We start from the raw sequence: 21,095 nt of genomic DNA on the forward strand, positions 1-21,095 counted from the left end.
GAGAATTATTATTATTTCTTCATTAGAATCTTACATGATTTTCCTCTTCACATTGAAATTCCCAAAACCTCAATCCCACTTTTTGGAAATGAGAACAATCAAATCTCACATCAAAACTTCGTATGAACAATTTTTTCAACAAGGTGATAATAAGCACGATAGACTTTCAATTACAAAGAACTTATTATCAGGCGTTTATTCTGACATTGATTCTCGATAGTTACCCATCACACCTTCTTGTTATGAGAACAACGGATAATATCTCAAGTCTTAAGTCTTCGTTGAATCAATTTTGTATCAGGTGATTTTATTCACTGCATTGAATTTGATGCCTTTATTCATACTTTATTCATTTTAGTTGAGTTCTGAATACATTTTCACTCCTGTTTGCAGACAAGAATAATTTTCTTTAGCAAACAGTTTTGTATTCAAAGATCTTTAATATCATTTGTGTAACGGAGTTTGTTATGTGAATGTTTTCATTGAATAAAACTTGATTTGATTTGCTCTTAATGATTGAGGAATAAGGATCTAAAACAGCTCAAGCTGATATTACGGAAAGCTCTTAGATGAAAATTAGGAAACTCTGTCAATGTCAATTAATTAGATCAACTACTTTTATTCGTTGTTTGTAACTAATGAATTTTTGAACAGAATAGAACAGAATATCGGGTTGGTTTTTGAATGAAAAGTCAATTTACACTGTCATTTTTAGCCCCTCCATATATAATAAACTATGAGCATATAATATTACTAGCCGTCAGGCTCGTTTCGCTCGCCATATCCGTCTAGCCAGGGGGCTCCGCCCCCTGGACCCCCGACTGGATCGTCCAAAAATGACATCAGCGTGCTCGCTTCGCTCGCCTGCATGTAGACCTCAGCGGAACTTCTGTACCGAATTCTGGACCCCCGACTGGATTGTCCAAAAATGATATCAGCGGGCTCCCTTCGCTCGCCTGCATGAAGACCTCAGCGGAACCTCTGTACCGAATTTGAACATATGTCAATTTGATCTCGAAAAACACCTGTTACTATATCGGCGTATCTTTGGCGAACAAAATTCTTCCACCTCAGCTGAACCTGTGTACTGAATTTTTTTGAATATATTTCCATCAATTAATGAGAAAGGTGAGGAAACGCAGAAAAGCTGAGAAAACGCTAATTTTGGGCGTATCCTTGGCATTATTTCAAATTCCTTCTAACACAACATTATTGCACCCCAGCTGACTTTCTGTAGTAAATTTGAACATTTTCTGTTCATTTGTTCTCGATAAAGCTGAGAAAGCACAAAAAACGCTAAAAAACGCAGATTTTGGGCGTATCTTTGGAAATTTTTCCAATTCCGTTCTTATTGCGCCTCTAAAGGGCCAACTGAACACACCTACCAAATTTGAAATGTTATGTCTTTTTTGTGTTAGGACGATCCAGTCGGGGGTCCAGACTAGACGTCTGGCTAAACGGATATGGCGAGAGAAGCAAGCCTGACGGCTAGTAATTTAATATTCCCAGGAATAGCTCTGATTGAAGTAGCAGTACCCAATCAATTTTTCCGCGATAAATCAGGACCTCCTAAATAGGTATTTTGGAGGTACTGGATAAATTGGTATTTAGGAGGTCCTGGATAAATGCATTTCAATCTTCAACTTGGTGCCAACCTAACAAAGTCAACTCAACTTAATGCCAGCCTGATAAAATTTTTAATTTAGTTACCAGAACAACTGATTCGAAGAGGTACTCTCTCTAGATTATAGTTCTATATTAACATATGGTATGGACATTTCAATTATAATTTTAAGATATTGGAATAAGAAGAATATACATGCTAAAAGACGAACTCTAAACCCTTAAAAACCACCCTTTGAGTTCAAATATCGCCAAAAGATTCCTTTGTGCGCCTCTAAAGGGCCAACTGAACGTAGCTACCAAATTTGAACGTTTTTGGTGCGGTAGATTTTTAGTTATTCGAGTGACTGAGTGAGTGAGTCAGTCAGTGAGTGAGTGCCATTTCGCTTTCATATATATAGATAAGAATTTAAAAATTTTTAAATAATTTTTCAATCGACGTTTTTCCTAATACAACCTCCGTTCTCCATTATATTTTATGACGTCTACTGTTCCTATTCAGTTTTCTTATTTCAAGCCAATCAATATATACCGTAAGTTTTATTACTTATTCCAATGATATTGATACGCAGTAGTGCTTTATATATTTTTCACTGTACACTCAATCTGTCAATTAGTAACTTATTCTAGTTTTTATATCATATGCAGTGGAGTATGCGTTTCCCATGCTAACTATATTGAAAAAATAGGTATGGAATTAATATTATGCTTATCGACACAGGATACATACAACCTGAATAATAAAAATACAAGTTCGTATACGATATCTGCAAGAAAATCAACGTAAAAACCTCAATGTCAATGACACCCAACAGACTTAGGCTGAGAACTGGATTTTGAATGTTATACAAGGTCTTAGTCAGTACGGTATTACGTAGTAAGCTTCACTTGGTAAATCTCTGTCACAGTAGCGACTTTTAATACTATTGTTATCATTGCCAAAGACACTTAGTATTCCATACATGAAGTATACTAGTATTAGTATGGTCAGAAACTTGAAAAAGAAAGACAACTATAGAAGATCCAATTTAATTAGCCCCATATGCTAAGAGGGCATATTCAGGCCGTTGTATAAATACATTCGACTCTCGATATTACGAATTTGGAGGGACCAGAGATAAATCGAGTTATTGAGAGTTCGTATAATCGAAAGCTGGATGGAAGAGGATGAATAACTCTATTTAAAGCAAACTTCTTTGATACTGATGTTTATTGGATGTTCAAATTTTCAAATGCAGTACTATAAAAGTAAAAATTATCAAGAAATGAGAAATTTAATTAAGGAACTAGAAATTAGAAGTTAAGGAATTAATTTGAAAAAAAACAATATTACAGTACTGTGCAATCAATCGAAACTATATTATTATTTTTTGATGAAAATGTCTGTAATTTTCACATCTGTAGCCTACATCGATCTTCCTAACTCCTTTTTCAACTGCTTCTAACACTTTTTGTTTTTCAGAAATTGTTAAGCACTTATACTTTTTAGGAGACATACTTGCTTGAATGAGAAATCAAAGTGAACTGAATGAGCATTTTTGTGAATTTTATGCAGGTTTGATAATGTTTGTGAATTCTATGTAGGTTTCATCATGTTAATGTTGAGTAGAAGTTCGTATTATCGAGATTTTTTGTGAAGAAATTCGAATTTTATGCAGGTTTGATAATGTTTGTGAATTCTATGTAGGTTTCATCATGTTAATGTTGAGTAGAAGTTCATATTATCGAGATTTTTTGTAAAGAAATTCGAATTATCGCATGTTGCAGTCGGATCGGGCTCTGTATTTTATTTCGTATTGCGGAGTGTACCTCAATGCATTGATTTTGTTCGAATTATAAAGAGTTTTTCAAGGGACCAGGGATTTAGTTCGTATTATCAAGAGTTTCGTATTATGGAATGTTTCTATTATCAAGAGTCGACTGCATAATATGCAGTCGACTGCCAACAATATTATAGATCCAATTTAATTAGCCCCATATGCTGAGAGGGCGTTGTATAAATATAATATTAGACACTGTCCACAATATATTTTGGACACTAATATTAGACACTAAATCAAGCCCACATGCTAAGTGGTTGTTGAAAAAGTATATTGAATATAATTTACCATATAATTCAACAGTAGACAGGCACAGTAAAAAAGATTCACAATTGCTGGTAAAAGTCATCGCATGCATTTCGTAAAAGTCATCGCAGCGAATAGATTATCAAAGTGTAATTCTTAAAAATAGGAGTTAGAGCTCTTAGGTCTAACTTACTCTAACATTATTTAAGCTTTAAAGATACTGATATTATTCTGATTTATAGTTTCAAATTGAAAATTTGGTGTTTAAATTAAAGTGGACATAACCTACATAATATTTGGACGATTTGTGACAAAATCAGGAAATAGAAGAAGTTTTGGGCAATAGCCTGTTTTTTCTCTTCCTACTTTTGTTTGCTCTGTCCAATAAATAGATATATATTTCAATATTACACACTATGTACTATGTAGGTCTACTATGTGTGTACACAATTATTACATCAACATGAATTTCAAATAATTAACAAGGTAGACAAATAAGAGAATATTAAGGATAATAACAGTATGATTGATGGTGGCTTCTCATTTAATTTTCAAAACAGCCAAGATTTCGATAATAGAAAAGATCATTAAGATGGCTTGGAAGTTTGAAGACATCATATGAGTACGGTTCCTTCCCGTAGTATGTTATACAATTTACCAAGGAGTTATCTCTAAGCATTCAGAAACCTTCTCTGTCTAATATTAGGTAAATTTTCTCACATTATTCGAAAGCTCTAATATTTTTCATAAACTGATACTTCCTATCATTTCTCACTTTCATCTCGACAAGTTTAACCGTTGTTTGGATATAGCCAACAATTTTGACTGTTCCTAGTGTTCACATGGTTAAATAGCATTAGACTAGTTCCATTCTATCCTAGCTTGACGTGGCTTTTAAGGGTGATAGAATAGTCAACTAGTCTAATAGAGTACTCTTGTTCAGCAATTTGCTATATATAAACTTGTCTACAAGCTTATCACTTTCAATCTCCATGTAGACAGACAGTCTACAAGATTGATCTACGAAAGCACTCTGGTCCAATAAGGACATATCGAATATAGAGATGATCGTTGATGCAGCAAACCAGTTGAATAAACGTGTTTCACGATAATCAACGACTCCACGGTGAACTTCTTGCTGCTGCAGAAACTATGGAAACTAGTTATCTTGCGAACTAGAACTACAACTACATTTCAAGTCAACGCATTCAGTCGAAACTGTCATGAAGTTAACTTTGAATGCAAGTGGAACTGACTTGATTAATCAACGGTGAATTATGTTTTCATTAGGAAATAGATTCCCTCCAGAGATAAAAGGTTTTACTGTCCCTCAAAAGTTTTCTAGGAAAATATGATATTCAAACTTTTCACAACGTCATATGAGAGCCGTGTTATAAATTCAAGCATGATCCGAAAGATAAAGCATGCCGATTAATTAGATCAACACTATTTATTGAGAAGACTGTTTATTTTCAAATTCTTCTATGATACTAAATGAAAGTAGTCTCAGGGACGACTATTCATTAATTTTCATACCACTATTGAATCCAATTATGAAGAACAATAAGACTTTAGCTCAAACTTGAATTTGAGTGAAACGACTCGAAAATGTCTCGACCACTTTTCGCTTTTTCATCGAAACTATCTATCATCGAAAGAACTCTATCATAGATTGACAGTGATATAACAACCAAACAAGTGATTGTCTTAGTAATTTCGGAACGTTTTATTCAGAATGAATAATCTACAGCAATAATTCTAGTCACTTTTAAACAACTAAATTACGACATAGTAGTTAGGTATTTATAAATAAAAGCTATTAGCTTCTACTCACATTAGTGGAGCGCTTTCGGACACTAGGCCCTTCATTCTGAAGTGTTGATGAAGGGCCCAGTGTCCAAAAGCGCTCCACTAATACTTTGTCGTAATTTAGTTGTATAAAAGTGATTATTTAACAAGCAGTTCGTAATGGAATCAAACATTGAAGAATAATTCTAGCTTGAACATTACACAGATAACTATTGGAATTCAATTGAATTTATATTCGAAGAGATACCTCAAGTGCATGCTATAATGCTATTCTATATTTGATGTGGATTTAAAGAGTAATAGAATAGTCTACTAGTCTAATATAGTACTGTTGTTCAGCAATTCGCTATGTATAAACTTGTCTACAAGCCTATCACTTTCAATCTACATGTGGACAAACAAGAGATAACTCATTACAACTATTTATAGAAATAGTACATCTATTGTATAGTGTTCAAGGGCCCCATTACACAGTTATATTATAAACTTCGTATGTTTGGTAAAATGTTTGATGAACAACCTTTGATGGTGTAAGTAATAAGTCAGATATTTTATAAAATATTTGATAGTCTGAGAGTATCAAATCTTTGATAAAAGTTGGTGAAATATCTATGTGTAATAAGGCCGGAAAAAAGGATTGGTAGAGACGATGAAACAGCAATAACATTGTGCTATAGAATAAACTTGTATAATATGAGTTTTTTTTCTGAGTTATGTGTTAACACATTCACTTTTCAAATGGTTTGACAATCAACTTGTAAATCTTCATTTGAGTGTATAAAATCATCTGTGTCACTGTTCTAATAGAAACATTGCAAGAACTACTTATTTATGAACAATATCTGCCATAGCCAAAACTAGCAATAATTCTCAACACTGTCAATTCAGGATTCTAGTCAACAATGAGAGATGATATTATGTAAATTGAGTTTTGGATTATTGAAGATCAAGGGCTACTTTTAAATTGCATTTTTGTTTTATATCAGCTGTTGGTATAATGCAATTTGAAATTCAAGTTGTCAGAGTATGAACTCTATACTGGAATATATTTGAAAATAGTATTTGGGTTTGGGCATACCTGTAGGGCATATCTGCCAGTATTCCAAGATATTAATGAAATTTTTCCTTACCTATCATAGCATTTCAATATGAACAGTTTCAAAACATTAATGTGAAATAAAAGCGATATTGTCAGTTGCACATAATTTATTTGAACCAAACTAAACACTAAAGTTTCAATGCTTTAAAGGCATCATCAGTCGTTTCAATTTCGTCAGTCTAACCAAAAAGACCACTGATGATGATGTCTCAAGTGCCTTGAAACTTTAGTCTGGTTCAAATAAATTATGTGGAACTGACAATATCGTTTTCATTAGACCTTAAGATAGAGGAATTCCACAGCATCTCTGTCCATAGTGTGAAAGTTTAAGAACAGTTCAATGAATTGAGAGATACTACAATTTACAAAACAATCATATTCAAAACACAAAGATTCAAAACATGATCATAAACACAATCAATGAAATAAAATAAATTTTATAGTGCTCTTGATAATCAATACAGCTCGTAACTAGCTGTTCAATACTTCTATATTGAGGTCCAAGTTATAATGGCAGTAGAGAAAGATAGGAGAACAACGTTGCCGATCCTCTGTCTTGTCAATGCCTTCTATAGACGGTAGCTGATACAGGATTATTGATGAATGAACAGTATATTGTTCAAAATTATCAATTATATTCTATTAAGCAAGAAATTATATTTTTCAATATTTTCATAATGAATTTTCATGAAGATGAAATATTTTGTTAATTAATTATTAATTCTACATTGTTAAAAGACGATCTGGCAACAGAGCAAAGCGAGAAAGAGATATCGCTATCCGCTTTGTTGAATGATAGACAAGGATAGCAATATCATTGCTAACCAAACACTGCCATTATAACTTGGACCTCAATATAGAAGTATTGAACAGCTAGTTACGAGCTGTATTGATTATGATGAACAATACTTCAATATAATACTTATTATTTCAATACTTTTAATACTCGTTTAAAATAATCAATTATATTTTATTAAGTGATAAATTATTTTTTCCAATATTTTCATAATGAATTTTCATAATTAAGATGGAATATTATGTCAATTTATTATTAATTCTACATTGTTAAAAGACGATCTGGCAACAGAGCAAAGCGAGAAAGAAGTATCGCTATCCACTTTGTTGAATGATAGACAAGGATAGCAATACCATTGCTAATCAAACACTGCCATTATAACGTGGACCTCACTATAGCTGCTATAGTGAGTTCTTTGATCAACTTTGGTTTTGCTATCATTTGACAAAGCCGGTGGTAATATCCTTTTCTAAGTCCACAACGATGCCAATTATGTTTTTGACAGTGTAGAAATATAATTAATTAATACAGAGAATCGGCATCGCCATTCTATTATCTTTATCCACTGCCATTAGAACGTGGACCTCACTATAGTAACAATACTTCAATATAATACTTATTATTTCAATACTTTTAATACTTCAATACTACTAGCTGCTGGTAACAATACTTCAACAGTCAGTAAAAATAATTATTGTTTTCAACGGAATTGATCGAAAAGGTAAGTGGATTTGCAACGATACGATATTCTATGAATATGAAGGGTACAAGAGTTTTCCGAAATAAGGAAACTTGGAAGTTTCAGGGTGGTTTGATTACATGAGTAGCTTCTAACGTTTCGCGAAATTCAAAAGGGTTCACGATAGGCGGGCAATTGGCGGTTGCAGGATTGTCAGCATTCCCTATATATAGCGTCACTGCTTTCCATTCAACAGATACTGGCAGTATAGATTGAATCGGAAGCGACCTTGGTGAAGGAATGCAGTCTGTCCTTGGCCCATGCTATCCATGCTCTGCTCTACCTCTGCACTCCAGCATGGACCTGCGCGGCTAATTATTTGTTCTCACCGTCCGGTCAAGTAAACTTTCAAGCTCGCAGAGTATCGACTGGATATTGTAACCGGAGTTGACTTTGACAATGACTTTGAAACTTACAGAATCGTCGGACCAGAAACAAATGAACGTCAATAATTTGACGGACGTCGTGTGTCGTGTAGCATGTCTATGTTTGTCTATTGTCCACACATCTTCCCCTTCCCCCATCCAATGATCAATATAAAGCAAGCAATTCAATTCACTTTATGTCTTTGCACTATTCAGAATCAGCGTCGGTAATGGAAATGAAAATGGACATTATTCAAATATGTCTGGCTTATTCAACTTGCAGAACTTGCAGCTTCACTGATTTTCCATATGATACATTTTTATGTAATAATGTTGATACAAAATTATGTGAATGATTGGAAAATGAAGAACTCACTCAGTCCAAAACTCTTCCTTCCACAAGGTTTGATATAAGTACTTTCAATACACTTCCTCCAATAGCAGATATATAATGGACTAGGATGGTATATAAATATTCATAATTTATTGATATTCATACGCTATTCGTCTATATATAAAAGCGAAATGGCACTCACTCACTGTCTGACTCACTCACTCGCAAAACTAAAAAATCTACCGGACCAAAAACGTTAAAATTTGGTAGGTATGTTCAGTTGGCCCTTTAGAGGCGCACTAAAAACGGATTTGAAACAATTTCCAAAGATACGTCCAAAATCTGTGTTTTTCCAGCGTTTTTTTGCTTTTTCTCAGATTTATCGAGAACAAATGAACAAAAATTGTTCAAATTCAGTACAGAAGCTAAGCTAGGGTGTAATAATGTTGTGTTAGAAGGAATTTGAAATAACGCCAAAAATACACCCAAAATTAGCGTTTTTTTTGCGTTTTCTCAGTTATTTCATCAAGTAATAGACAGAAAATTTTCAAATTTGGTACAGAGGTTTTGCTAGGGTCTAAAAATTTTTTGATGAGGTGACTTTAATATTTCATCAAGGATACGCCCATAATCAGCGTTTTTCCAACGTTTTTCTCAGATTTTCTGCGTTTTCTCAGTACTTTGACTTTCTGATGGAATGAAGCATGCTCAAATGAAAAATGAGGCGAGCAAAGCGAGCCCGCTGATCTCATTTTTGGACGATCCAGTCGCGAGTCCAGGGGGCGGAGCCCCCTGGCTAGACGGATATGGCGAGCGAAGCGAGCCTGATGGCTAGTGATATATATGTTGATACAAAATGATATGAATGATTAGGAAATGAAGAACTCGCTCAGCCCAAAACTCATCCTTTCACAAAGTTTGATATCAGTAGTTTCAATACACTTCCTCCAATAGTAGATACACTATTCATAATGTACTAGGATTATATTCATAATGAATATTCTGTGTACATTATATTATTTAACATTGTAAATAGGTGATTATTATTAAAACGAGAATCCCAATTCTGCTGTAAATTAGTATTTGCAGCAGCAGAAGTCTTCAGGGTGATTTACAGCATAATTGAGATTTTCGTTTAATAATAATTATTCAGTAATTAGCAATTGAACAAATGCAACTACCAATTGATTTCTATCTGTGGATTGTGAATAGATATTGAAGTCGAGTAGCTGAACAGGCTTCAAATATATACACTGAGAGGTGGAAATTACCTTGATTTAATTTGAAAAATGTATTTTTTACCTCACAGTGAATTATATATATTTGTAGCCTTCCGTTTAGTTTCTTGCCACACTAAAAATCACTTCGAAGATAAATAACTTTCAACATGGAAAAGTCCAGTATCAATATTGTATCAAATGAAAAATCAGTTCAGATGGAAGTGTCTAACGTTCCGGTAGTCGCGCCCTACTCAATCACACGAGCAGTCGCGTGTTGTAATTTTTACAACATCCAATTTTCCAAGTATTATGTACTATGTTTACTGTCAAAACATATCAACTTATTGTATAATTACTATTTCCATCTCATTGGTATATTTTACGCCTATTAACATTACCATTTCATAGCCCAATAAGGTAAGTTACACCAAGCAAAGCCATCAATTCTGTGTTATTGATTCGTTTACAGTCCCCGTATACAGTCTTTCCCTATCATACTTATGCACTGTCGCGACTAAATGGCACCTAAAGACTCAACCATTGCTCGGTTGATACTGCAACTTAGTGGAGTGATGGGGAGAAAGTTTTGGAATACATAGGTGACTCAATCACTGACACCACCCCATTCAATAGTTTTGTGCAGCAAAAAAAGTGACACTGTTGTACTTTTCACAACAGCGCGATTGCCGGAAGGTTAATATGTTGATAGGTATTGTTATATATTAAATACGATACATATATTATATATATAATATTTATATTTATATATATAAACTATATAATAAACGTGTTGTACCCTCGACCAGAGACATTATTATTATTATTATTATATAACATACATAGGTAATTGATATGTGTTAATAGATATCACCAATGTGTCAGTTTCGTTCAAGATGGGAAAAGATGATTATAACCTCACGGTGTATGTATTTGAAGCATACAATCCAGTTATTTCAATCAGTGCTTTCAATCACTTCCACACTAACAACTGTGCACGTGGGAAAGTCCATTATAAATTTTTTATCAAGTGCAAAATTAATAAAGCTGCAATTTTCTGTACAGCAAAAACATACTGGCCCCGTTAAAAATGAATGTTCAGACTTTACTGTTCAAAGCGTTTGGATGTTAAAGTGAGATTAGATGTTTCTAAAAGTAAACACTTTTTTTAGTAAACACTAACCCTTTAAAAAATTCATTAAAATCAACCCAATATCTACTTATGAAATCCAACGTTGTAGATAAGACGTATTTCTGTTTTAATAGAAAGAAAACAATTTTTTATGATTAGACATCATTCTTGTTATAAGTATATCGACTTCCAGAAAACTTATGTATTCATTCCTATGCTCTTAGCGTACATTCCTATGTTCATAGCGTACATGAATTTCAATTTGTCATCAGATTGAGATATAGTGAAGTCCACGTTATAATGGCAGTATTTGATAAGGTTTGGTGTTGCTATCCTTGTCTACCGTTTGACAAAGCATAATAGCAATTACATCTACTTCAAACTCCGCAACGTTGCCAGATCATTTTATAATATGTAGAAAATAATTCAAAAACGAAATATTTAATAGCTATTATAAAGATTTATTATTCAATCATTGAAAACTATATTTTCTTGGCGGTTAAAATATAAATGATTATTCCAAACAAGAATCGAATCAAATCAAATTTATTCACTCGAAATTCATGCAAAATATTAACAAAAATTCAAAACTAGGAGTTACGAGTGAACAAGATATTACTCACAAAAAGTACAGTATGTTACTGGACTTTGTCCGCGAATAGGAATCCGATACTAAGTGTAATAAGTAAGATTATTTAATTTATCACTTACTATAGATGAAGATTTAGTAGGAGAAGCAGTTAAAAGTATTTCTTCAATTAGTAGGGTTTTAAATTCAAGTATGATGAATGAACAGTTATTATCACATCAGATATACCGGTATCAGGTATCCACTACAGAAGGCAGAGACAAGTCAGAGAATCGGCAACGCTGCTCTTCTATCTTTCTCCACTGCCATCATAACGTGGACCTCACTATAGGACAAGACCTACCTCACATTGATCTCCCGCTGACCTTGACCATCGTTGCGAACCCTTCACAACATCGAAACCCCCCCACCCGCAGCACCTTCCAAACAAAACTCTGTAGGCCTACCGTCCTACATTATTTTCACCTGACCAGTTAGGTTACCTCCTAGGCATCTTATATCTAAATCCCATTTATACACTATTTGGATATATTTTATACCAACTTCCCTTGATAAAGAGCTTTTCAACAATAATTCTCTCTGAAGCTCTAATAAATGCCGGCCAGGATAGCCTAGACGACTAAGGTACCTATTGCAACCTTTAAATTTTCCTGTGAATAGCTTGGATCTATCTGTTGTAAACCTGGATCTTTCTGTTGAATTCTAATGTTTTCTAATATTGATATTGTGGATAGTTCAGATCTGAAGGAATATCTCAAACTGTCTAAAATGCACTCAAATGTATTGAATGTATTCAAATACTCAGATGTATTCAAATGTATTACTGTCTGCTAGTAATACCTGGTCGCGGGTTCGAATCCCGCAGAATTCCATAGAATAGGCATGAACTTTCGAACATCTCATCAAATCGGCGTCATTACGATTACCTACGCATAAGCAAAAAGCTAATGTGGGCATCATCCGCAAAATAGCAATAAAACTTCTCTTCTACAATAGTTCTTATCTGATACAAGTGTTTTTATGTGTTCTACATGAAATTTATCATACAAAATAAAAATACTTTTTCTCAGAATTATTATTACATACTTATCCCAACGTATTGTATATAGCCTATAGAGTACATAGAGGCCGATTTTTGTACAATGTTGTCACCAATTTCTTGATTGAATCAAATTACTTCAGCCTTCAGGTATTTTAATAAACTGAAATAGAATACAATGACTGAGCTATTAGAACTTGGTGCCTCAACTGTCACTCGCGTTCATGACAATTCAAAAGAATACATTTGGAACAATGTAATATGAATGAAAGTATATAATTTCATCCATCCAAAATTATTATCGATTGGTAAACTAAATAATTGAACAATAAAATGAGCAGAAACAAAAAACTACTTGTTTTGTTCTATTTATTCCTCATGAATTACAAAAGAAATCAATGGACTATAAAATATACAATGCAATAATGAAATTATTCTACAACATAAAAAATGAGGAACTACTTTTCCAAGAAAACAAGCTCGAGATTGGAGAAGAAGCCAGCTGAACTTCGGCAAACTAATAGCAACAAAGAATTAGTGAAAATTGAGTGAAAAACATAACTTCACCTTTGAAGTGAAAGAAAAATGAATATAGTATACAAAAGTCTAATGAAATAACCTACTATACATCACTATAATTTATAAGACAATAAATATTGTCTTGAATTCATAACAGAACACAATAGTTTTGTTTTCTGGTTTTTAAATTTCGAAATAATTCAATGTTTTGAAGTTTTGAATTACAGTTTGGTGCAATATTTTTATTCTTTTCGGTTTTCAATCTAATTAAATTCTAAACTTCAGTTTATATATTTCTGGACTCGGATTTGATTCAAAGTGAAGAAACATAACCTACCTTTTAGACATTGGCTTACTACTATCAAAATTCGGAAAGGGGAGCAGTTTTGGGCTAGGCCTGTTCATCCTTTTCAATCATGTATTTGATGTGTGTATTGTTGAATGTAACAAATAAATAAATAAATTTAGAAAGAAAATGAAATTTGAATTTTTTCGAAGTAACAAAAGAGATGAAAAATCAACAATAAAAGTAAAAAAAGTAAATTCGTATGGCTTTTGTTGGTGGGGAGTCCCTTGCGGGAAGGTCCCACCGCCTGAATATGTAATTTAAGCCGTCAATGGGCCTTATGACTGTCATACTTCAGCCGGGACCGATAGTTTAACGTGCCCATCCGATAACACGGGAGTGATCTGGTTAAAAAACTTAACAATAAGAGTAGTAGAGTAGGTATAGAAAAATATTACATTCACTTTCTTAGTAAATTGGGGTTTCTTACTAAGGGGCTTGTGAATTGAAGGTTAAAGGATGTATAGTGGTTGGAATGAACTCTGATTATCATCGGAGTAGAAGGGTTGGAGAGCTGCTGAAGGGCAATTCAATCTGCCCTAACCTACCTAAGCTAATTCATGCAAACATTGCTCACTTTACACGTGCATTTGATGGACTATTGATTAATTAACTCATAAATAGAGCAGCAAGCACTTCTCCGGTTCTCACATTTCCCGCCTACCCTGGGTTCACGTGAATCTCAGTTAAGTGAGGTTCAACTTGAAACTTGAAACATTCTGAGGTAATTTCGCAGTGATGATGAGAGTAGCTGTTCTCTCTTCTCTCCACTCAAGACGGTGGCTTCCAATCGAGACTCGGATGACTGCACCTATCATCTAATTGATTCTAGCTGTAATTTTGAATACCCACGCTGCACTGATTAGCCGCAGAGAACTCTATACTAGGATATCTTGCAGTGGATTAACAATAGCTATTAAATTATCCCATTTCAGCTAAGATCTAGTTACTAATAACAGCTAGTATGAAAGTAAACAGCCAGGAAAGTTATTTATTGAAAATGACAGTTGTTTTAAGAAATAGAGTTACAATAAACTTCGTTCGGATTTTTTAGTTGGAAAGTGAGTTGATTTGAATTTTCACTCAGTTATGAAAAATCTACTGATGCATTATATTAAAGGAGGACTGTAATGAGGAATTGAGGCCCGGCTGCACAAAAGCCGGTTAAATTTTAACCGTGATTAATTTCACGAGAACCAATCAGACAAGGCCTTTTTGATAAGACGGCTTCTCTGATTGGTTCTCGTAAGATTAATCTCGATTAAAATTTAACCGGGTTTTGTTCAGTCTAGCCTCAGTTCCTCATTACAGTCCTCCTTTAATATAATGCATCTGTAGATTTTTCATAACTGAGTGAAAATTCAAATCAACTTTCCTGGCTCCAAGTCAAATCAACCGGCACTAAGACTTGTTTATCATGCAGATCTTTCATGCATGCAATTCATATGATTTTTGGTCTGCGCTCTGATAGATCGCTCTAGGAGGCTTTAATTATGATTTGATAATATAATAATGATTTGATAATGATTCTCCTCATTGCTTATTGATGAACCCTGAATAATAAATAATCCGATTATTTATTATGAATAAAGCGAACGGAATGGAATAGTATAAAATATATTGGGATCCACATAAGATATTGTTAATAGTATACTTCATAATTGGTCATTAATTAGTCAAAAAATTTAATCTGATTAAATATATTATGTCACATTCAAACTTTAAATAATCACATTTTGAAATGGAGGTATTCCGATGACTGAACCATCTTTCGAAAAGGTTGTGTTTTTAATTTATAAATAAATTGTGTATTTTCTGTATTATTATTGTAATAACTCAAAAGCAGTGCTTAATTTCTGCCGGAACGCACTGGAACGGCGTTCCTGTACCTCCCAGGGCGACCGGAACATAACGTAGTTGCAGGTAAAAATATCAGGACACCACTCTGCTCTCGACACAAATTCGAAATGTCGAAGCGAGAAAACTTACAATGGAGACAGTATTGTGCTCTGGGAAATATTTTCTCAAAACTGTTGCTTCAAAAAACAAACTACTTTTACTACTTTCATTTTCTCATTCTCATTTCTCTCCCTTCTGGCAATTTCAAGTATTATCCTTTACCATTTGTTTTCATCAAATCTGTATTTGTTTCACGTTAAACTTAATAATTGAAAACAGACATAAACTGGGTTTGTATGACTAAATTTAGAAAAATTTTCCGGACCCCCTTCCACTGGGGGGTATTCCATACTCCCCGGTAGTCCAGCCCCAGAGTTCCGGCACCTAAAAATTTACAAATTAAGCACTGCTCAAAAGTGACTTCTATTATGTGCTCCATAAAGAGATATGAAGATATAGAAATAGTCTAGTCTAGAGTCTCTAGAGTTGTAGAGTTGCAAGTTCCTTTCTTCAATTTCATAATTTCACTTTTAAAAGTCGTTCAATATCAACCTATTCAGTGGATCTTGATGGTATAACAGTTTACAGTTTTATAATATTGATAACTAATTTATTAGTATAATATTTAATTATATTATTCTACAAAATTGAAGATTGTCCCAAAATTGAAGTGCCAAATTTTGGGAATAGGTTTTTCACAAAATATTTATTATCTTCAATTATTTTGTAAAAAATACAAAATGGCGAATATCTCGTAAATGAAGCGTTTTAGGAAAAAAATATTCTGCATTTTCTCTTTGTTTTGACCCATAGAACCTATTCCCGAAGTTTAGAACACTCTGTATAGTAAATTATCAAATACTCGTAAGTATAGATTGTTATCTCTTCTTATCAATGATGATTAATGATATCAATGATATAGAGAAGTTGTGTTTCTTTTCTGGCTCAAAATTTTGTAAAATTACTCAAAAATGTTCAATTTGTAGAGATTTGAGTAAAATATTTTTGTTGTTAATTAGTTTTAAAAAATCAAAATTTAAAATTGTTAGTTTAGTCATTAGTTTTGAAGTTTAAATTGGACGTTTTGGAGTGAAAAGTGAAATCTAACCTCATTCTTTTTTGAAACTTTTATTTGTAAAAAATTGTGAGAAGACAGTTTTGGGCTATGCCTGTTTTCTTCTCCCAATCATATTTTAATTATGATTTGTGATTGTGAATAAAAAATAAAATAAAATAAATAAATAAATAATGATAATCATAATAGACAAAGCATGTACAATATGCTCAAGAATAGTATATAATTGTAGTTTGTAGGCCTATATAATAGCTATATACTATCCTTGCAATATGCTGGCGTACGCATATTCTCTATTATTATGATGATAAGTGAATTTCATCTACAATCAATAACATGTGAGTTGAGTTTGGCGGGCTGCTCGAACATTCTAGACTATGTACGGTATTTATATATTTCCATGTACACAGTTCCACATACATGTAGTTTCACATTTCACATGTGTGTGAGTCTCGCAAACAGTTGTTCACAATTTCCTATTTCCGATATTATGTGAATAGCTTTGGACGTAACGTATCATGACTGTATGCTACTGTAGCGCCGTTAGTAGGCTATAGTATAGGGTTGCTAAATATAGGTCTTTGTTGAGATGCGTCCTTTGTGAGTCGTGTCTACCCCTTTTCCTCATTCATTCATTCAACGTGACCAAAGAAATACTTCACCCGACAGAAACTGAGTTTTCAGTTCGAAAAAGCTCTTCCAATTTAACTCCAAAGAGATGGAAAACTTATAGAAATAAACTCCAAATTATGATGATTCTATGAAGTTATAAATGGCTTCTACCAGATTCTGATCAATCGAACTGAATGGGATAACAGTACTGATTCTTTCGGATTAACAACACCATTCTTATAATTGTACTGAATTGCACCAAATTTTATTACCCTATATCAAGTGAAACACAATATTAATATCAATATCAATAACACAATATATATTTTAAACAATATCAGGTGAAATACGATAGAGCACATTTTGTTATCTATACTATACAATGTTATTTGTATTTGCTATTATTACAATGTTACTATCAAAACTCAATGTTATTTCGAGTAATACTTCAATCATTGTAAACGTTATATTGTTTCTAATACTAAGGAATCATCAATTTGCTTTGATATTTTTGTCACTTGGATAATTGATTCTCCTAAAATCAGTACCATATGAATGGGAATCTATTAATGGAGACAAGCTATAATGACAGTATTTGAGTAACATTGGTGCTGCTATCCTTGTCTATCATTCGGCAAAGCAGATAGCGCTATCCGTTTTCACCTCCGCAACGTTGTCAGGTCGTTTCAACATTGTCGAACTATAATTAACTGACAAAATATGTAAACCCAATTATGACAATTTAAAATTAAATCTTCATAATACATATTTTCTTGACGAATAAGAGTAGAATATAATTGATCATTGAAAATTGACAATTGAAATTTCACCAGATTCACCGGTATCAGCTCTATTCTATGGAAGGCGAACCTGTTTTCATATCTCTCTCTATTATAACGTATACCTCACTATAACATAGGCATCATCATAATGTATAAACATGTTGAGTTCTCTATGCTGTTTGATATTGTCTTGTACGTAGAAGAGTCAGTTGTTGCCTCAACTATCCTTTGTGAACTGTAGGCCAGTAGGCCTATATAAGTTTAATTATTATCTTTCCACATATATTTTTCCTAGAACTCAGTTTAAAAGATCGATTCTTCTCAATTTTTCCATAAATCTATGTTTGTTGAGAGGAATTAATAATTTCAACTGAAGTCTAGGAAACAGATACAGTAAATAGATACATAATTGAATCCATATAAACATAATATCATCACTAAAACGGAAATTCATCCCGTTTCAACTTACAACCTTGATCTCACAGCTTGTGGGAAAATAAATTTTACTCATAAGTGTAATCAACTTCCAACAATATAATTTACGACAGATCTATCAAAATATCATCACTAATCACGTTCTTTATCCTTGATCTCAAACTTGTGTGAAAGCATGAAAAATGTAATTTGCTCATCAGAGGAATAAGTCCCCAGCAATCTAGTTCAGTGGATGAGCTGGGAGAATGATATTATTGAGCACAGACCTCATAACGACGCTTTTCAATTTGCGTAGGCTACTCAAGTAGACGTTGATTGAATGAATGAGGCCTAATCAAGTTATGCATTGGTGCATCTGAGCTATTTGTTGGTGCATATTCAGTACAGCTGCAATTGTTGAATACAGCCATACCACCACTCTGCAATTTCATCGCTTGCATTATAGAATCAGAGCATACTGGGAATTGCTATCATCATAACAACTTAATGCAAATTAACTGTAATCTGTTTACCCCATGATCATTTCCCTATGAGGTGCATTGATATAATATCAGCAATTCCATGCAACCCCATACAATAAATCAAATCAATAGCAGTAATGTACTAGGCTTTCGAAACGGAAGGGGCAGTGCATATGCAAAACGCAAACCAGGATAACTGGTGAAATTATGTGACCTATAAAATGTTGAAAAAATATCACTTTTCAGATACTTTTCTAATCTCCTTATTTCCTATACGAATCATTCGACTTTTGATAATGGCATTATACAGCCGAAACGTGTCGTGATTATATAATTCAAAAAGGGTTTTTAGATTTCAATTTTTATTCATATATACTTTGACATACACACATATGTATAGTCTAGTAACAAAATGTCAAATACTTTTCATTATGGGCTGTTCACTCTTCCAATTATTTTGCTTTCGAGTAATAAAATTTTATTTGATTCAAAAAATTTATGTAACAAATTTATTATAAAGTGTAACTGAACTAGAAACGTGGATAAATATATTAAATGTGAACCTTACAATGAATAATATAATATTTCAACCTATTCAATTTTTCAATTGTATGTGAAGTTCAGATGAAATTTTGATAATCATAAAACATACAGCGCACTAGTGATAAATCTCTGCTGTATGTTCCACAATGCATATATATATAGATATAATAATGATAATGTAACAGATAATAATTTGGATAAAATATAAATTAGAAACCACCCTTGAGTGGAACAGAGCGGAGTCAGTTAATTATAACAATTCATTAGAATGATTCATACTGATAGGTATTTCACAATAAACATTCCTATAGGAAGAGAACTCATCTATTACCGAACAACTTTAGCTAACAAATGCTACAATTTTTCTTATATTACAAATATTTTCCATATACCAAACTTATTTCACTTGAAAGAAGAGTCTGAATCTCGACTCAAGAGAGTTTTAGATCACACCATTTCACAACTTCAAAAACCTTTGAGCGTTTCACAAATTTCAAAAACTGTGCTGATAAAACTTTTTCAATTGAACGATCTTTTGAAGAAGAGTGATTTCATTTCTTTTGTTATCTGTTGTTGAAGAGAAGATTGAATTTCAGTAAAAGACGTTTCAAAGTACTCACCGATCACGGTTGGAATCGAGCAGTTGGTGTAGAATTGCAGTCGATAGTCAACTCACAGTGTAAAGAAATATAGGATTTGGACCGACACAAGGCAAAGGCCGACTGCTAACTAGTATGGAGCGGCTAAGCTCAGAAGCTAACTTTGACTAAGGCTGCTAACTGAATTGATAGGGTAGGGTAGGGCATGGTAGCTAGCCTTCTATCTCGACTGCTTGCCACATCCCCTAAATCCAGCCGATTTTCATATAGCTTCCTACTTTCAATTCTTTCCCAGCCAAATATCTAGACAACAAAGTCTATTATCTGGGGCAGGGTCGTTTCCGTACTAAGAAATCTATCTATCACACCTCTCTTACTCATTCCTTTTTTCTGTTCTCAATCAATCTCTCTCCCTTCCACACACACACATTCACTATTTCTCTCTCTAGAAAGCAGAAAGTTGCGGCTACTTGTTCCGCTTATAGTGATTGTCCCTGAATAGGCTATCTCAGGCCTATTTTATAGGCGACTATCAAGTATCAATCGAAAGTCCCTGTAACTTCCGTGGTACATAATTTGTAAGTTTACCTAATAGTAAAATTCATGGTGAACTCAATGATGAACTCTACACTCATCAGTAATATTGATTTCCAATCATTCTGTGATTGTGTGTGTGTCATCTATACAATACTATAAGAAAGAACTGGCTTATACTCGGGATAGAAAAATTATGTTTGACGCATCATCACGTCTGAACTACTGGACTGATAAACTTGAAATTTTGCAGAAAGTTTTTTAATTAACCGAGGATGGTTATGGGCCTGTTTTAAAATGTCCAAGATTTCATTACGTCAAGTTTTAATTTTGTAAAGTTTTAAAATAGACCCTTGCGGAGCATGGGTTACCTGCTAATTGTGAATAAATAAATAAATACAAAATATTATTATTCGATGGAAAGCCGTTAATTAGTTAAAATTGTAATATTTCTGCACCTCTAATAGATTATCATTTCAATA

The 21,095-nt window shown here is 33.3% G+C and overlaps 1 protein-coding gene across 1 annotated transcript in view; it reads right to left on the minus strand.

Moving 5' to 3' along the window:
* The window catches only part of LOC111056305 (protein spinster homolog 1), a 94,681-nt gene extending 74,322 nt beyond the window's left edge, over nt 1-20,359 (minus strand). The window contains exon 1 of the mRNA XM_039442719.1: nt 20,101-20,359. The gene's annotated coding sequence lies outside the window, so the exon portion shown is untranslated. The remainder of the gene's footprint in view (nt 1-20,100) is intronic.
* Nucleotides 20,360-21,095: the final 736 nt, after the last annotated feature.

This window comes from Nilaparvata lugens, chromosome X, assembly GCF_014356525.2.
Source record: "Nilaparvata lugens isolate BPH chromosome X, ASM1435652v1, whole genome shotgun sequence".
NCBI lineage: Eukaryota > Metazoa > Arthropoda > Insecta > Hemiptera > Delphacidae > Nilaparvata > Nilaparvata lugens.